Below are 12902 nucleotides of genomic sequence, written 5' to 3'. Positions count from 1 at the left end.
GCTGGAAGTTACCTCAGAAACCCTGTTAATTCGTAATGTATTGAGCGAATCGCAAAACAGAAAGCATTTAACACGGAACACAAACAAAACTGGCAAACCAAATGCGTTTTCAGACACAGCGAGCATGAATGCTAAATGTGAGACAGGCCGGGGGCATGAGCCATAAAGTAATCTCACAACTAACAACAGGGCAATTCCAAACTGCTCTTTCAAACATACTGGAGCCTGAGTGCACCACCACTTCCCAGACAATGCTGAAAAGAGAGAAAGAAAGAACACAATAAGAATGGGCCATAAAAAGTGAATTTCACCAATCACAGTCTCGATTACATTACCTTTCCCTTCCGATGTCTCCAGGACGGAAATGAAGGAAATGGGAGAAATTCAATAACATTTGACATCGCAATTCATTGGAACGATTTTCCCATTTCAGAAAACAAAATAACGACGAGTCGAGCGACCGCAGGACTTTGTTTCACAGCAGCAATGAAATAACAGCCTCCATTCGGTTCCAGTAAACGCACAACTTGTCTGGGACAGCAGAGCTGTTTGCGATTTTCCGCGCGGGAGGCGAGCACGATCATGACAGCACAGACACCGGAAAAGTCGGCACTTTCCCACACCACAGTTAATTGCCCGGGAAGCACACACATGTTTCTTCAGTTTTAAACAGAAATGCAGCAGGAGTCGAAACAGCATTTTAACGATCAGCAGAAAATGGCAGCGGTGGGATTCGAACCCACGCCTCTGTCGAGACTGGAGCCTAAATCCAGCGCCTTAGACCGCTCGGCCACACTACCAGCCGTCCGCGCTCCCCATTTTCTTGCACTTCCAATTGTGATGCTGCATAACAACAGATGCAAAGTCACGTGAAAAGGGTTCCATGATCCCTCTCCGACTCGCACAACTGCTGGGATGTGCCCGTCTACAATATTAATTTCGCTGCAGACAATGATAGCCCATCAATCCAGATAAGTATCAATGCTAAGTTGAGTCTATCTTCTCAGACTCTTTTCAGCTACAATTGTATCTGTGAGTGCGTGAGAATATATGTTCGCTTATGATTTGGTCAAATAACCATGAGCTGCTTGACATTAATGCAATTTCGATTCTTGCTTTGCTAAATGATTTCGCCCATTGCTCGAAACAGGACGACTTTCACGTTTGCACGGAACATGAAACACACCGGACTACAGGGAAAATGCACAAAGCTGAGCTGGCCGTGTTCCACATCATACCGCGCAGCATCGTTTCAGTCACTGTGTCTGTTTTGCAGAATAAGAGTCCCAAAGAATGTTCTCCACCCTAAAACCGGAGGTAGCATTACAATCCGAGAACGACAGAGCACATTATGAGGATGCTCTGACCTCGGAGCCGGTTCGAGATGCCACTTTCCTTGCCTTTTTGCCTTAACCGTGCAATTCGCTGCAGAGATGTTCACACCTGGATATGAGCCACATGGATACCAACTGAGTCGACGAGAAGCGACTCAATAAATTATGCTAAATTCCACGGTGCTTATTAGAAATGCAGTTTCTGTTCACATCAATCTAAAAGACAGTTTCTGAACGTAGTAACAGAAGTCAAAAGGTAATTAGCTCACCCCACCCCCCACTCCGGAAGAGGTGCTAACTGCCCTTGAGTGCTTTTTGTTCTCGATGTGAAGAGCTCTCAAACAGAATGGCATATGATCACAACCAGGTTGGAGAAAAGTTTACAATACTTTGCACAGTAATTAAATGGAGTTGCATTACATTTCACTACGAGAGCAGATTTGTTCAAGCAAATCCGAAGGCAGGTTTGCAGATGGGAAAGCAAGCAAGAAAGCACCGTTTTTGTTCATGTTAAATGCTACAGTTGAAGAGCAAAGCAGTTTCTGCCCAGTTTCGTACTGGGGACCTTTCGCGCGTAAGGCGAACGTGATGACCACTACACTACAAAAACCAGCCGCAGTCGCCTCTGCGGAGGCTCAGTGGCACCCAGCACTGAAAGTTGAAGCCATTTTACCTTTCACCTTTCTGTTTCCAATAGCTCGTTGTTTCATGGGACTTGTTTAATCATGGCTATGTGGTGAGCATGGACGAGATACACCGAAGTATCTGTTTCCACGCGGTGTGCGCCAATAACATTGTGTTGCTTACACCGGCTGTAAAGGATTACTTTTTAGGGGAGCTTGCCGTCGCAGTCTGTGGCAGTATCATTTCGTCTGTTCGACTGCTCACCGGACAAGTAGCATTGTGAAACACTGCAGAAACGAACGACTTCCTTACTTTTGTTCCGACTGACCATACTGCGGGAAATTTTCCCAGATTCTCAGTTGAGGAGTTTTGCAGCTGGAAGTTACCTCAGAAACCCTGTTAATTCGTAATGTATTGAGCGAATCGCAAAACAGAAAGCATTTAACACGGAACACAAACAAAACTGGCAAACCAAATGCGTTTTCAGACACAGCGAGCATGAATGCTAAATGTGAGACAGGCCGGGGGCATGAGCCATAAAGTAATCTCACAACTAACAACAGGGCAATTCCAAACTGCTCTTTCAAACATACTGGAGCCTGAGTGCACCACCACTTCCCAGACAATGCTGAAAAGAGAGAAAGAAAGAACACAATAAGAATGGGCCATAAAAAGTGAATTTCACCAATCACAGTCTCGATTACATTACCTTTCCCTTCCGATGTCTCCAGGACGGAAATGAAGGAAATGGGAGAAATTCAATAACATTTGACATCGCAATTCATTGGAACGATTTTCCCATTTCAGAAAACAAAATAACGACGAGTCGAGCGACCGCAGGACTTTGTTTCACAGCAGCAATGAAATAACAGCCTCCATTCGGTTCCAGTAAACGCACAACTTGTCTGGGACAGCAGAGCTGTTTGCGATTTTCCGCGCGGGAGGCGAGCACGATCATGACAGCACAGACACCGGAAAAGTCGGCACTTTCCCACACCACAGTTAATTGCCCGGGAAGCACACACATGTTTCTTCAGTTTTAAACAGAAATGCAGCAGGAGTCGAAACAGCATTTTAACGATCAGCAGAAAATGGCAGCGGTGGGATTCGAACCCACGCCTCTGTCGAGACTGGAGCCTAAATCCAGCGCCTTAGACCGCTCGGCCACACTACCAGCCGTCCGCGCTCCCCATTTTCTTGCACTTCCAATTGTGATGCTGCATAACAACAGATGCAAAGTCACGTGAAAAGGGTTCCATGATCCCTCTCCGACTCGCACAACTGCTGGGATGTGCCCGTCTACAATATTAATTTCGCTGCAGACAATGATAGCCCATCAATCCAGATAAGTATCAATGCTAAGTTGAGTCTATCTTCTCAGACTCTTTTCAGCTACAATTGTATCTGTGAGTGCGTGAGAATATATGTTCGCTTATGATTTGGTCAAATAACCATGAGCTGCTTGACATTAATGCAATTTCGATTCTTGCTTTGCTAAATGATTTCGCCCATTGCTCGAAACAGGACGACTTTCACGTTTGCACGGAACATGAAACACACCGGACTACAGGGAAAATGCACAAAGCTGAGCTGGCCGTGTTCCACATCATACCGCGCAGCATCGTTTCAGTCACTGTGTCTGTTTTGCAGAATAAGAGTCCCAAAGAATGTTCTCCACCCTAAAACCGGAGGTAGCATTACAATCCGAGAACGACAGAGCACATTATGAGGATGCTCTGACCTCGGAGCCGGTTCGAGATGCCACTTTCCTTGCCTTTTTGCCTTAACCGTGCAATTCGCTGCAGAGATGTTCACACCTGGATATGAGCCACATGGATACCAACTGAGTCGACGAGAAGCGACTCAATAAATTATGCTAAATTCCACGGTGCTTATTAGAAATGCAGTTTCTGTTCACATCAATCTAAAAGACAGTTTCTGAACGTAGTAACAGAAGTCAAAAGGTAATTAGCTCACCCCACCCCCCACTCCGGAAGAGGTGCTAACTGCCCTTGAGTGCTTTTTGTTCTCGATGTGAAGAGCTCTCAAACAGAATGGCATATGATCACAACCAGGTTGGAGAAAAGTTTACAATACTTTGCACAGTAATTAAATGGAGTTGCATTACATTTCACTACGAGAGCAGATTTGTTCAAGCAAATCCGAAGGCAGGTTTGCAGATGGGAAAGCAAGCAAGAAAGCACCGTTTTTGTTCATGTTAAATGCTACAGTTGAAGAGCAAAGCAGTTTCTGCCCAGTTTCGTACTGGGGACCTTTCGCGCGTAAGGCGAACGTGATGACCACTACACTACAAAAACCAGCCGCAGTCGCCTCTGCGGAGGCTCAGTGGCACCCAGCACTGAAAGTTGAAGCCATTTTACCTTTCACCTTTCTGTTTCCAATAGCTCGTTGTTTCATGGGACTTGTTTAATCATGGCTATGTGGTGAGCATGGACGAGATACACCGAAGTATCTGTTTCCACGCGGTGTGCGCCAATAACATTGTGTTGCTTACACCGGCTGTAAAGGATTACTTTTTAGGGGAGCTTGCCGTCGCAGTCTGTGGCAGTATCATTTCGTCTGTTCGACTGCTCACCGGACAAGTAGCATTGTGAAACACTGCAGAAACGAACGACTTCCTTACTTTTGTTCCGACTGACCATACTGCGGGAAATTTTCCCAGATTCTCAGTTGAGGAGTTTTGCAGCTGGAAGTTACCTCAGAAACCCTGTTAATTCGTAATGTATTGAGCGAATCGCAAAACAGAAAGCATTTAACACGGAACACAAACAAAACTGGCAAACCAAATGCGTTTTCAGACACAGCGAGCATGAATGCTAAATGTGAGACAGGCCGGGGGCATGAGCCATAAAGTAATCTCACAACTAACAACAGGGCAATTCCAAACTGCTCTTTCAAACATACTGGAGCCTGAGTGCACCACCACTTCCCAGACAATGCTGAAAAGAGAGAAAGAAAGAACACAATAAGAATGGGCCATAAAAAGTGAATTTCACCAATCACAGTCTCGATTACATTACCTTTCCCTTCCGATGTCTCCAGGACGGAAATGAAGGAAATGGGAGAAATTCAATAACATTTGACATCGCAATTCATTGGAACGATTTTCCCATTTCAGAAAACAAAATAACGACGAGTCGAGCGACCGCAGGACTTTGTTTCACAGCAGCAATGAAATAACAGCCTCCATTCGGTTCCAGTAAACGCACAACTTGTCTGGGACAGCAGAGCTGTTTGCGATTTTCCGCGCGGGAGGCGAGCACGATCATGACAGCACAGACACCGGAAAAGTCGGCACTTTCCCACACCACAGTTAATTGCCCGGGAAGCACACACATGTTTCTTCAGTTTTAAACAGAAATGCAGCAGGAGTCGAAACAGCATTTTAACGATCAGCAGAAAATGGCAGCGGTGGGATTCGAACCCACGCCTCTGTCGAGACTGGAGCCTAAATCCAGCGCCTTAGACCGCTCGGCCACACTACCAGCCGTCCGCGCTCCCCATTTTCTTGCACTTCCAATTGTGATGCTGCATAACAACAGATGCAAAGTCACGTGAAAAGGGTTCCATGATCCCTCTCCGACTCGCACAACTGCTGGGATGTGCCCGTCTACAATATTAATTTCGCTGCAGACAATGATAGCCCATCAATCCAGATAAGTATCAATGCTAAGTTGAGTCTATCTTCTCAGACTCTTTTCAGCTACAATTGTATCTGTGAGTGCGTGAGAATATATGTTCGCTTATGATTTGGTCAAATAACCATGAGCTGCTTGACATTAATGCAATTTCGATTCTTGCTTTGCTAAATGATTTCGCCCATTGCTCGAAACAGGACGACTTTCACGTTTGCACGGAACATGAAACACACCGGACTACAGGGAAAATGCACAAAGCTGAGCTGGCCGTGTTCCACATCATACCGCGCAGCATCGTTTCAGTCACTGTGTCTGTTTTGCAGAATAAGAGTCCCAAAGAATGTTCTCCACCCTAAAACCGGAGGTAGCATTACAATCCGAGAACGACAGAGCACATTATGAGGATGCTCTGACCTCGGAGCCGGTTCGAGATGCCACTTTCCTTGCCTTTTTGCCTTAACCGTGCAATTCGCTGCAGAGATGTTCACACCTGGATATGAGCCACATGGATACCAACTGAGTCGACGAGAAGCGACTCAATAAATTATGCTAAATTCCACGGTGCTTATTAGAAATGCAGTTTCTGTTCACATCAATCTAAAAGACAGTTTCTGAACGTAGTAACAGAAGTCAAAAGGTAATTAGCTCACCCCACCCCCCACTCCGGAAGAGGTGCTAACTGCCCTTGAGTGCTTTTTGTTCTCGATGTGAAGAGCTCTCAAACAGAATGGCATATGATCACAACCAGGTTGGAGAAAAGTTTACAATACTTTGCACAGTAATTAAATGGAGTTGCATTACATTTCACTACGAGAGCAGATTTGTTCAAGCAAATCCGAAGGCAGGTTTGCAGATGGGAAAGCAAGCAAGAAAGCACCGTTTTTGTTCATGTTAAATGCTACAGTTGAAGAGCAAAGCAGTTTCTGCCCAGTTTCGTACTGGGGACCTTTCGCGCGTAAGGCGAACGTGATGACCACTACACTACAAAAACCAGCCGCAGTCGCCTCTGCGGAGGCTCAGTGGCACCCAGCACTGAAAGTTGAAGCCATTTTACCTTTCACCTTTCTGTTTCCAATAGCTCGTTGTTTCATGGGACTTGTTTAATCATGGCTATGTGGTGAGCATGGACGAGATACACCGAAGTATCTGTTTCCACGCGGTGTGCGCCAATAACATTGTGTTGCTTACACCGGCTGTAAAGGATTACTTTTTAGGGGAGCTTGCCGTCGCAGTCTGTGGCAGTATCATTTCGTCTGTTCGACTGCTCACCGGACAAGTAGCATTGTGAAACACTGCAGAAACGAACGACTTCCTTACTTTTGTTCCGACTGACCATACTGCGGGAAATTTTCCCAGATTCTCAGTTGAGGAGTTTTGCAGCTGGAAGTTACCTCAGAAACCCTGTTAATTCGTAATGTATTGAGCGAATCGCAAAACAGAAAGCATTTAACACGGAACACAAACAAAACTGGCAAACCAAATGCGTTTTCAGACACAGCGAGCATGAATGCTAAATGTGAGACAGGCCGGGGGCATGAGCCATAAAGTAATCTCACAACTAACAACAGGGCAATTCCAAACTGCTCTTTCAAACATACTGGAGCCTGAGTGCACCACCACTTCCCAGACAATGCTGAAAAGAGAGAAAGAAAGAACACAATAAGAATGGGCCATAAAAAGTGAATTTCACCAATCACAGTCTCGATTACATTACCTTTCCCTTCCGATGTCTCCAGGACGGAAATGAAGGAAATGGGAGAAATTCAATAACATTTGACATCGCAATTCATTGGAACGATTTTCCCATTTCAGAAAACAAAATAACGACGAGTCGAGCGACCGCAGGACTTTGTTTCACAGCAGCAATGAAATAACAGCCTCCATTCGGTTCCAGTAAACGCACAACTTGTCTGGGACAGCAGAGCTGTTTGCGATTTTCCGCGCGGGAGGCGAGCACGATCATGACAGCACAGACACCGGAAAAGTCGGCACTTTCCCACACCACAGTTAATTGCCCGGGAAGCACACACATGTTTCTTCAGTTTTAAACAGAAATGCAGCAGGAGTCGAAACAGCATTTTAACGATCAGCAGAAAATGGCAGCGGTGGGATTCGAACCCACGCCTCTGTCGAGACTGGAGCCTAAATCCAGCGCCTTAGACCGCTCGGCCACACTACCAGCCGTCCGCGCTCCCCATTTTCTTGCACTTCCAATTGTGATGCTGCATAACAACAGATGCAAAGTCACGTGAAAAGGGTTCCATGATCCCTCTCCGACTCGCACAACTGCTGGGATGTGCCCGTCTACAATATTAATTTCGCTGCAGACAATGATAGCCCATCAATCCAGATAAGTATCAATGCTAAGTTGAGTCTATCTTCTCAGACTCTTTTCAGCTACAATTGTATCTGTGAGTGCGTGAGAATATATGTTCGCTTATGATTTGGTCAAATAACCATGAGCTGCTTGACATTAATGCAATTTCGATTCTTGCTTTGCTAAATGATTTCGCCCATTGCTCGAAACAGGACGACTTTCACGTTTGCACGGAACATGAAACACACCGGACTACAGGGAAAATGCACAAAGCTGAGCTGGCCGTGTTCCACATCATACCGCGCAGCATCGTTTCAGTCACTGTGTCTGTTTTGCAGAATAAGAGTCCCAAAGAATGTTCTCCACCCTAAAACCGGAGGTAGCATTACAATCCGAGAACGACAGAGCACATTATGAGGATGCTCTGACCTCGGAGCCGGTTCGAGATGCCACTTTCCTTGCCTTTTTGCCTTAACCGTGCAATTCGCTGCAGAGATGTTCACACCTGGATATGAGCCACATGGATACCAACTGAGTCGACGAGAAGCGACTCAATAAATTATGCTAAATTCCACGGTGCTTATTAGAAATGCAGTTTCTGTTCACATCAATCTAAAAGACAGTTTCTGAACGTAGTAACAGAAGTCAAAAGGTAATTAGCTCACCCCACCCCCCACTCCGGAAGAGGTGCTAACTGCCCTTGAGTGCTTTTTGTTCTCGATGTGAAGAGCTCTCAAACAGAATGGCATATGATCACAACCAGGTTGGAGAAAAGTTTACAATACTTTGCACAGTAATTAAATGGAGTTGCATTACATTTCACTACGAGAGCAGATTTGTTCAAGCAAATCCGAAGGCAGGTTTGCAGATGGGAAAGCAAGCAAGAAAGCACCGTTTTTGTTCATGTTAAATGCTACAGTTGAAGAGCAAAGCAGTTTCTGCCCAGTTTCGTACTGGGGACCTTTCGCGCGTAAGGCGAACGTGATGACCACTACACTACAAAAACCAGCCGCAGTCGCCTCTGCGGAGGCTCAGTGGCACCCAGCACTGAAAGTTGAAGCCATTTTACCTTTCACCTTTCTGTTTCCAATAGCTCGTTGTTTCATGGGACTTGTTTAATCATGGCTATGTGGTGAGCATGGACGAGATACACCGAAGTATCTGTTTCCACGCGGTGTGCGCCAATAACATTGTGTTGCTTACACCGGCTGTAAAGGATTACTTTTTAGGGGAGCTTGCCGTCGCAGTCTGTGGCAGTATCATTTCGTCTGTTCGACTGCTCACCGGACAAGTAGCATTGTGAAACACTGCAGAAACGAACGACTTCCTTACTTTTGTTCCGACTGACCATACTGCGGGAAATTTTCCCAGATTCTCAGTTGAGGAGTTTTGCAGCTGGAAGTTACCTCAGAAACCCTGTTAATTCGTAATGTATTGAGCGAATCGCAAAACAGAAAGCATTTAACACGGAACACAAACAAAACTGGCAAACCAAATGCGTTTTCAGACACAGCGAGCATGAATGCTAAATGTGAGACAGGCCGGGGGCATGAGCCATAAAGTAATCTCACAACTAACAACAGGGCAATTCCAAACTGCTCTTTCAAACATACTGGAGCCTGAGTGCACCACCACTTCCCAGACAATGTTGAAAAGAGAGAAAGAAAGAACACAATAAGAATGGGCCATAAAAAGTGAATTTCACCAATCACAGTCTCGATTACATTACCTTTCCCTTCCGATGTCTCCAGGACGGAAATGAAGGAAATGGGAGAAATTCAATAACATTTGACATCGCAATTCATTGGAACGATTTTCCCATTTCAGAAAACAAAATAACGACGAGTCGAGCGACCGCAGGACTTTGTTTCACAGCAGCAATGAAATAACAGCCTCCATTCGGTTCCAGTAAACGCACAACTTGTCTGGGACAGCAGAGCTGTTTGCGATTTTCCGCGCGGGAGGCGAGCACGATCATGACAGCACAGACACCGGAAAAGTCGGCACTTTCCCACACCACAGTTAATTGCCCGGGAAGCACACACATGTTTCTTCAGTTTTAAACAGAAATGCAGCAGGAGTCGAAACAGCATTTTAACGATCAGCAGAAAATGGCAGCGGTGGGATTCGAACCCACGCCTCTGTCGAGACTGGAGCCTAAATCCAGCGCCTTAGACCGCTCGGCCACACTACCAGCCGTCTGCGCTCCCCATTTTCTTGCACTTCCAATTGTGATGCTGCATAACAACAGATGCAAAGTCACGTGAAAAGGGTTCCATGATCCCTCTCCGACTCGCACAACTGCTGGGATGTGCCCGTCTACAATATTAATTTCGCTGCAGACAATGATAGCCCATCAATCCAGATAAGTATCAATGCTAAGTTGAGTCTATCTTCTCAGACTCTTTTCAGCTACAATTGTATCTGTGAGTGCGTGAGAATATATGTTCGCTTATGATTTGGTCAAATAACCATGAGCTGCTTGACATTAATGCAATTTCGATTCTTGCTTTGCTAAATGATTTCGCCCATTGCTCGAAACAGGACGACTTTCACGTTTGCACGGAACATGAAACACACCGGACTACAGGGAAAATGCACAAAGCTGAGCTGGCCGTGTTCCACATCATACCGCGCAGCATCGTTTCAGTCACTGTGTCTGTTTTGCAGAATAAGAGTCCCAAAGAATGTTCTCCACCCTAAAACCGGAGGTAGCATTACAATCCGAGAACGACAGAGCACATTGTGAGGATGCTCTGACCTCGGAGCCGGTTCGAGATGCCACTTTCCTTGCCTTTTTGCCTTAACCGTGCAATTCGCTGCAGAGATGTTCACACCTGGATATGAGCCACATGGATACCAACTGAGTCGACGAGAAGCGACTCAATAAATTATGCTAAATTCCACGGTGCTTATTAGAAATGCAGTTTCTGTTCACATCAATCTAAAAGACAGTTTCTGAACGTAGTAACAGAAGTCAAAAGGTAATTAGCTCACCCCACCCCCCACTCCGGAAGAGGTGCTAACTGCCCTTGAGTGCTTTTTGTTCTCGATGTGAAGAGCTCTCAAACAGAATGGCATATGATCACAACCAGGTTGGAGAAAAATTTACAATACTTTGCACAGTAATTAAATGGAGTTGCATTACATTTCACTACGAGAGCAGATTTGTTCAAGCAAATTCGAAGGCAGGTTTGCAGATGGGAAAGCAAGCAAAAAAGCACCGTTTTTGTTCATGTTAAATGCTACAGTTGAAGAGCAAAGCAGTTTCTGCCCAGTTTCGTACTGGGGACCTTTCGCGCGTAAGGCGAACGTGATGACCACTACACTACAAAAACCAGCCGCAGTCGCCTCTGCGGAGGCTCAGTGGCACCCAGCACTGAAAGTTGAAGCCATTTTACCTTTCACCTTTCTGTTTCCAATAGCTCGTTGTTTCATGGGACTTGTTTAATCATGGCTATGTGGTGAGCATGGACGAGATACACCGAAGTATCTGTTTCCACGCGGTGTGCGCCAATAACATTGTGTTGCTTACACCGGCTGTAAAGGATTACTTTTTAGGGGAGCTTGCCGTCGCAGTCTGTGGCAGTATCATTTCGTCTGTTCGACTGCTCACCGGACAAGTAGCATTGTGAAACACTGCAGAAACGAACGACTTCCTTACTTTTGCTCCGACTGACCATACTGCGGGAAATTTTCCCAGATTCTCAGTTGAGGAGTTTTGCAGCTGGAAGTTACCTCAGAAACCCTGTTAATTCGTAATGTATTGAGCGAATCGCAAAACAGAAAGCATTTAACACGGAACACAAACAAAACTGGCAAACCAAATGCGTTTTCAGACACAGCGAGCATGAATGCTAAATGTGAGACAGGCCGGGGGCATGAGCCATAAAGTAATCTCACAACTAACAACAGGGCAATTCCAAACTGCTCTTTCAAACATACTGGAGCCTGAGTGCACCACCACTTCCCAGACAATGCTGAAAAGAGAGAAAGAAAGAACACAATAAGAATGGGCCATAAAAAGTGAATTTCACCAATCACAGTCTCGATTACATTACCTTTCCCTTCCGATGTCTCCAGGACGGAAATGAAGGAAATGGGAGAAATTCAATAACATTTGACATCGCAATTCATTGGAACGATTTTCCCATTTCAGAAAACAAAATAACGACGAGTCGAGCGACCGCAGGACTTTGTTTCACAGCAGCAATGAAATAACAGCCTCCATTCGGTTCCAGTAAACGCACAACTTGTCTGGGACAGCAGAGCTGTTTGCGATTTTCCGCGCGGGAGGCGAGCACGATCATGACAGCACAGACACCGGAAAAGTCGGCACTTTCCCACACCACAGTTAATTGCCCGGGAAGCACACACATGTTTCTTCAGTTTTAAACAGAAATGCAGCAGGAGTCGAAACAGCATTTTAACATGCTGCGTCGTTGGAAACGATCAGCAGAAAATGGCAGCGGTGGGATTCGAACCCACGCCTCTGTCGAGACTGGAGCCTAAATCCAGCGCCTTAGACCGCTCGGCCACACTACCAGACGGCCGGGCCCCCATTTTCTTGCATTTCCAATTGTGATGCTGCATAACAACAGATGCAAAGTCACGTGAAAAGGGTTCCATGATCCCTCTCCGACTCGCACAACTGCTGGGATGTGCCCGTCTACAATATTAATTTCTCTGCAGATAATGAGAGCCCATCAATCCAGATAAGTATCAATGCTAAGTTGAGTCTATCTTCTCAGACTCTTTTCAGCTACAAACGTATCTGTGAGTGCGTGAGAACATACGATCGGTTATGATTTGGTCAAATAACCATGAGCTGCTTGACATTACTGCAATTTCGATTCTTGCTTTGCTAAATGATTTCACCCTTTGGTCGAAACAGGACAACTTTCACGTATGCACGGAACATGAAACACACCGGACTACAGGGAAAATGCACAAAGCTGAGCTGGCCGT

At 45.7% G+C, this 12902-nt stretch overlaps 6 non-coding genes across 6 annotated transcripts; all 6 read right to left on the bottom strand.

Moving 5' to 3' along the window:
• Nucleotides 1-718: 718 nt before the first annotated feature.
• trnal-uag (transfer RNA leucine (anticodon UAG)) lies at nt 719-800 on the bottom strand. Its single transcript has one exon. It is a non-coding gene; the product is annotated as a tRNA-Leu (tRNA).
• A 2250-nt stretch (nt 801-3050) lies between these two features.
• trnal-uag (transfer RNA leucine (anticodon UAG)) lies at nt 3051-3132 on the bottom strand. The gene has a single exon. It is a non-coding gene; the product is annotated as a tRNA-Leu (tRNA).
• A 2250-nt stretch (nt 3133-5382) lies between these two features.
• Nucleotides 5383-5464, bottom strand: trnal-uag (transfer RNA leucine (anticodon UAG)). The gene has a single exon. It is a non-coding gene; the product is annotated as a tRNA-Leu (tRNA).
• Nucleotides 5465-7714: 2250 nt separating this feature from the next.
• trnal-uag (transfer RNA leucine (anticodon UAG)) lies at nt 7715-7796 on the bottom strand. The gene has a single exon. It is a non-coding gene; the product is annotated as a tRNA-Leu (tRNA).
• A 2250-nt stretch (nt 7797-10046) lies between these two features.
• On the bottom strand, nt 10047-10128 carry trnal-uag (transfer RNA leucine (anticodon UAG)). Its single transcript has one exon. It is a non-coding gene; the product is annotated as a tRNA-Leu (tRNA).
• Nucleotides 10129-12397: 2269 nt separating this feature from the next.
• trnal-uag (transfer RNA leucine (anticodon UAG)) lies at nt 12398-12479 on the bottom strand. The gene has a single exon. It is a non-coding gene; the product is annotated as a tRNA-Leu (tRNA).
• Between the last annotated feature and the right edge of the window lie 423 nt (nt 12480-12902).

This window comes from Chiloscyllium plagiosum, unplaced genomic scaffold, assembly GCF_037043375.1.
Source record: "Chiloscyllium plagiosum isolate Xiang-an unplaced genomic scaffold, Cpla_swu_hap1 HiC_scaffold_111, whole genome shotgun sequence".
NCBI lineage: Eukaryota > Metazoa > Chordata > Chondrichthyes > Orectolobiformes > Hemiscylliidae > Chiloscyllium > Chiloscyllium plagiosum.
The sequence above is the reverse complement of the archived record's forward strand: the minus strand, read 5'-3'. Positions and strand labels throughout refer to the sequence as shown.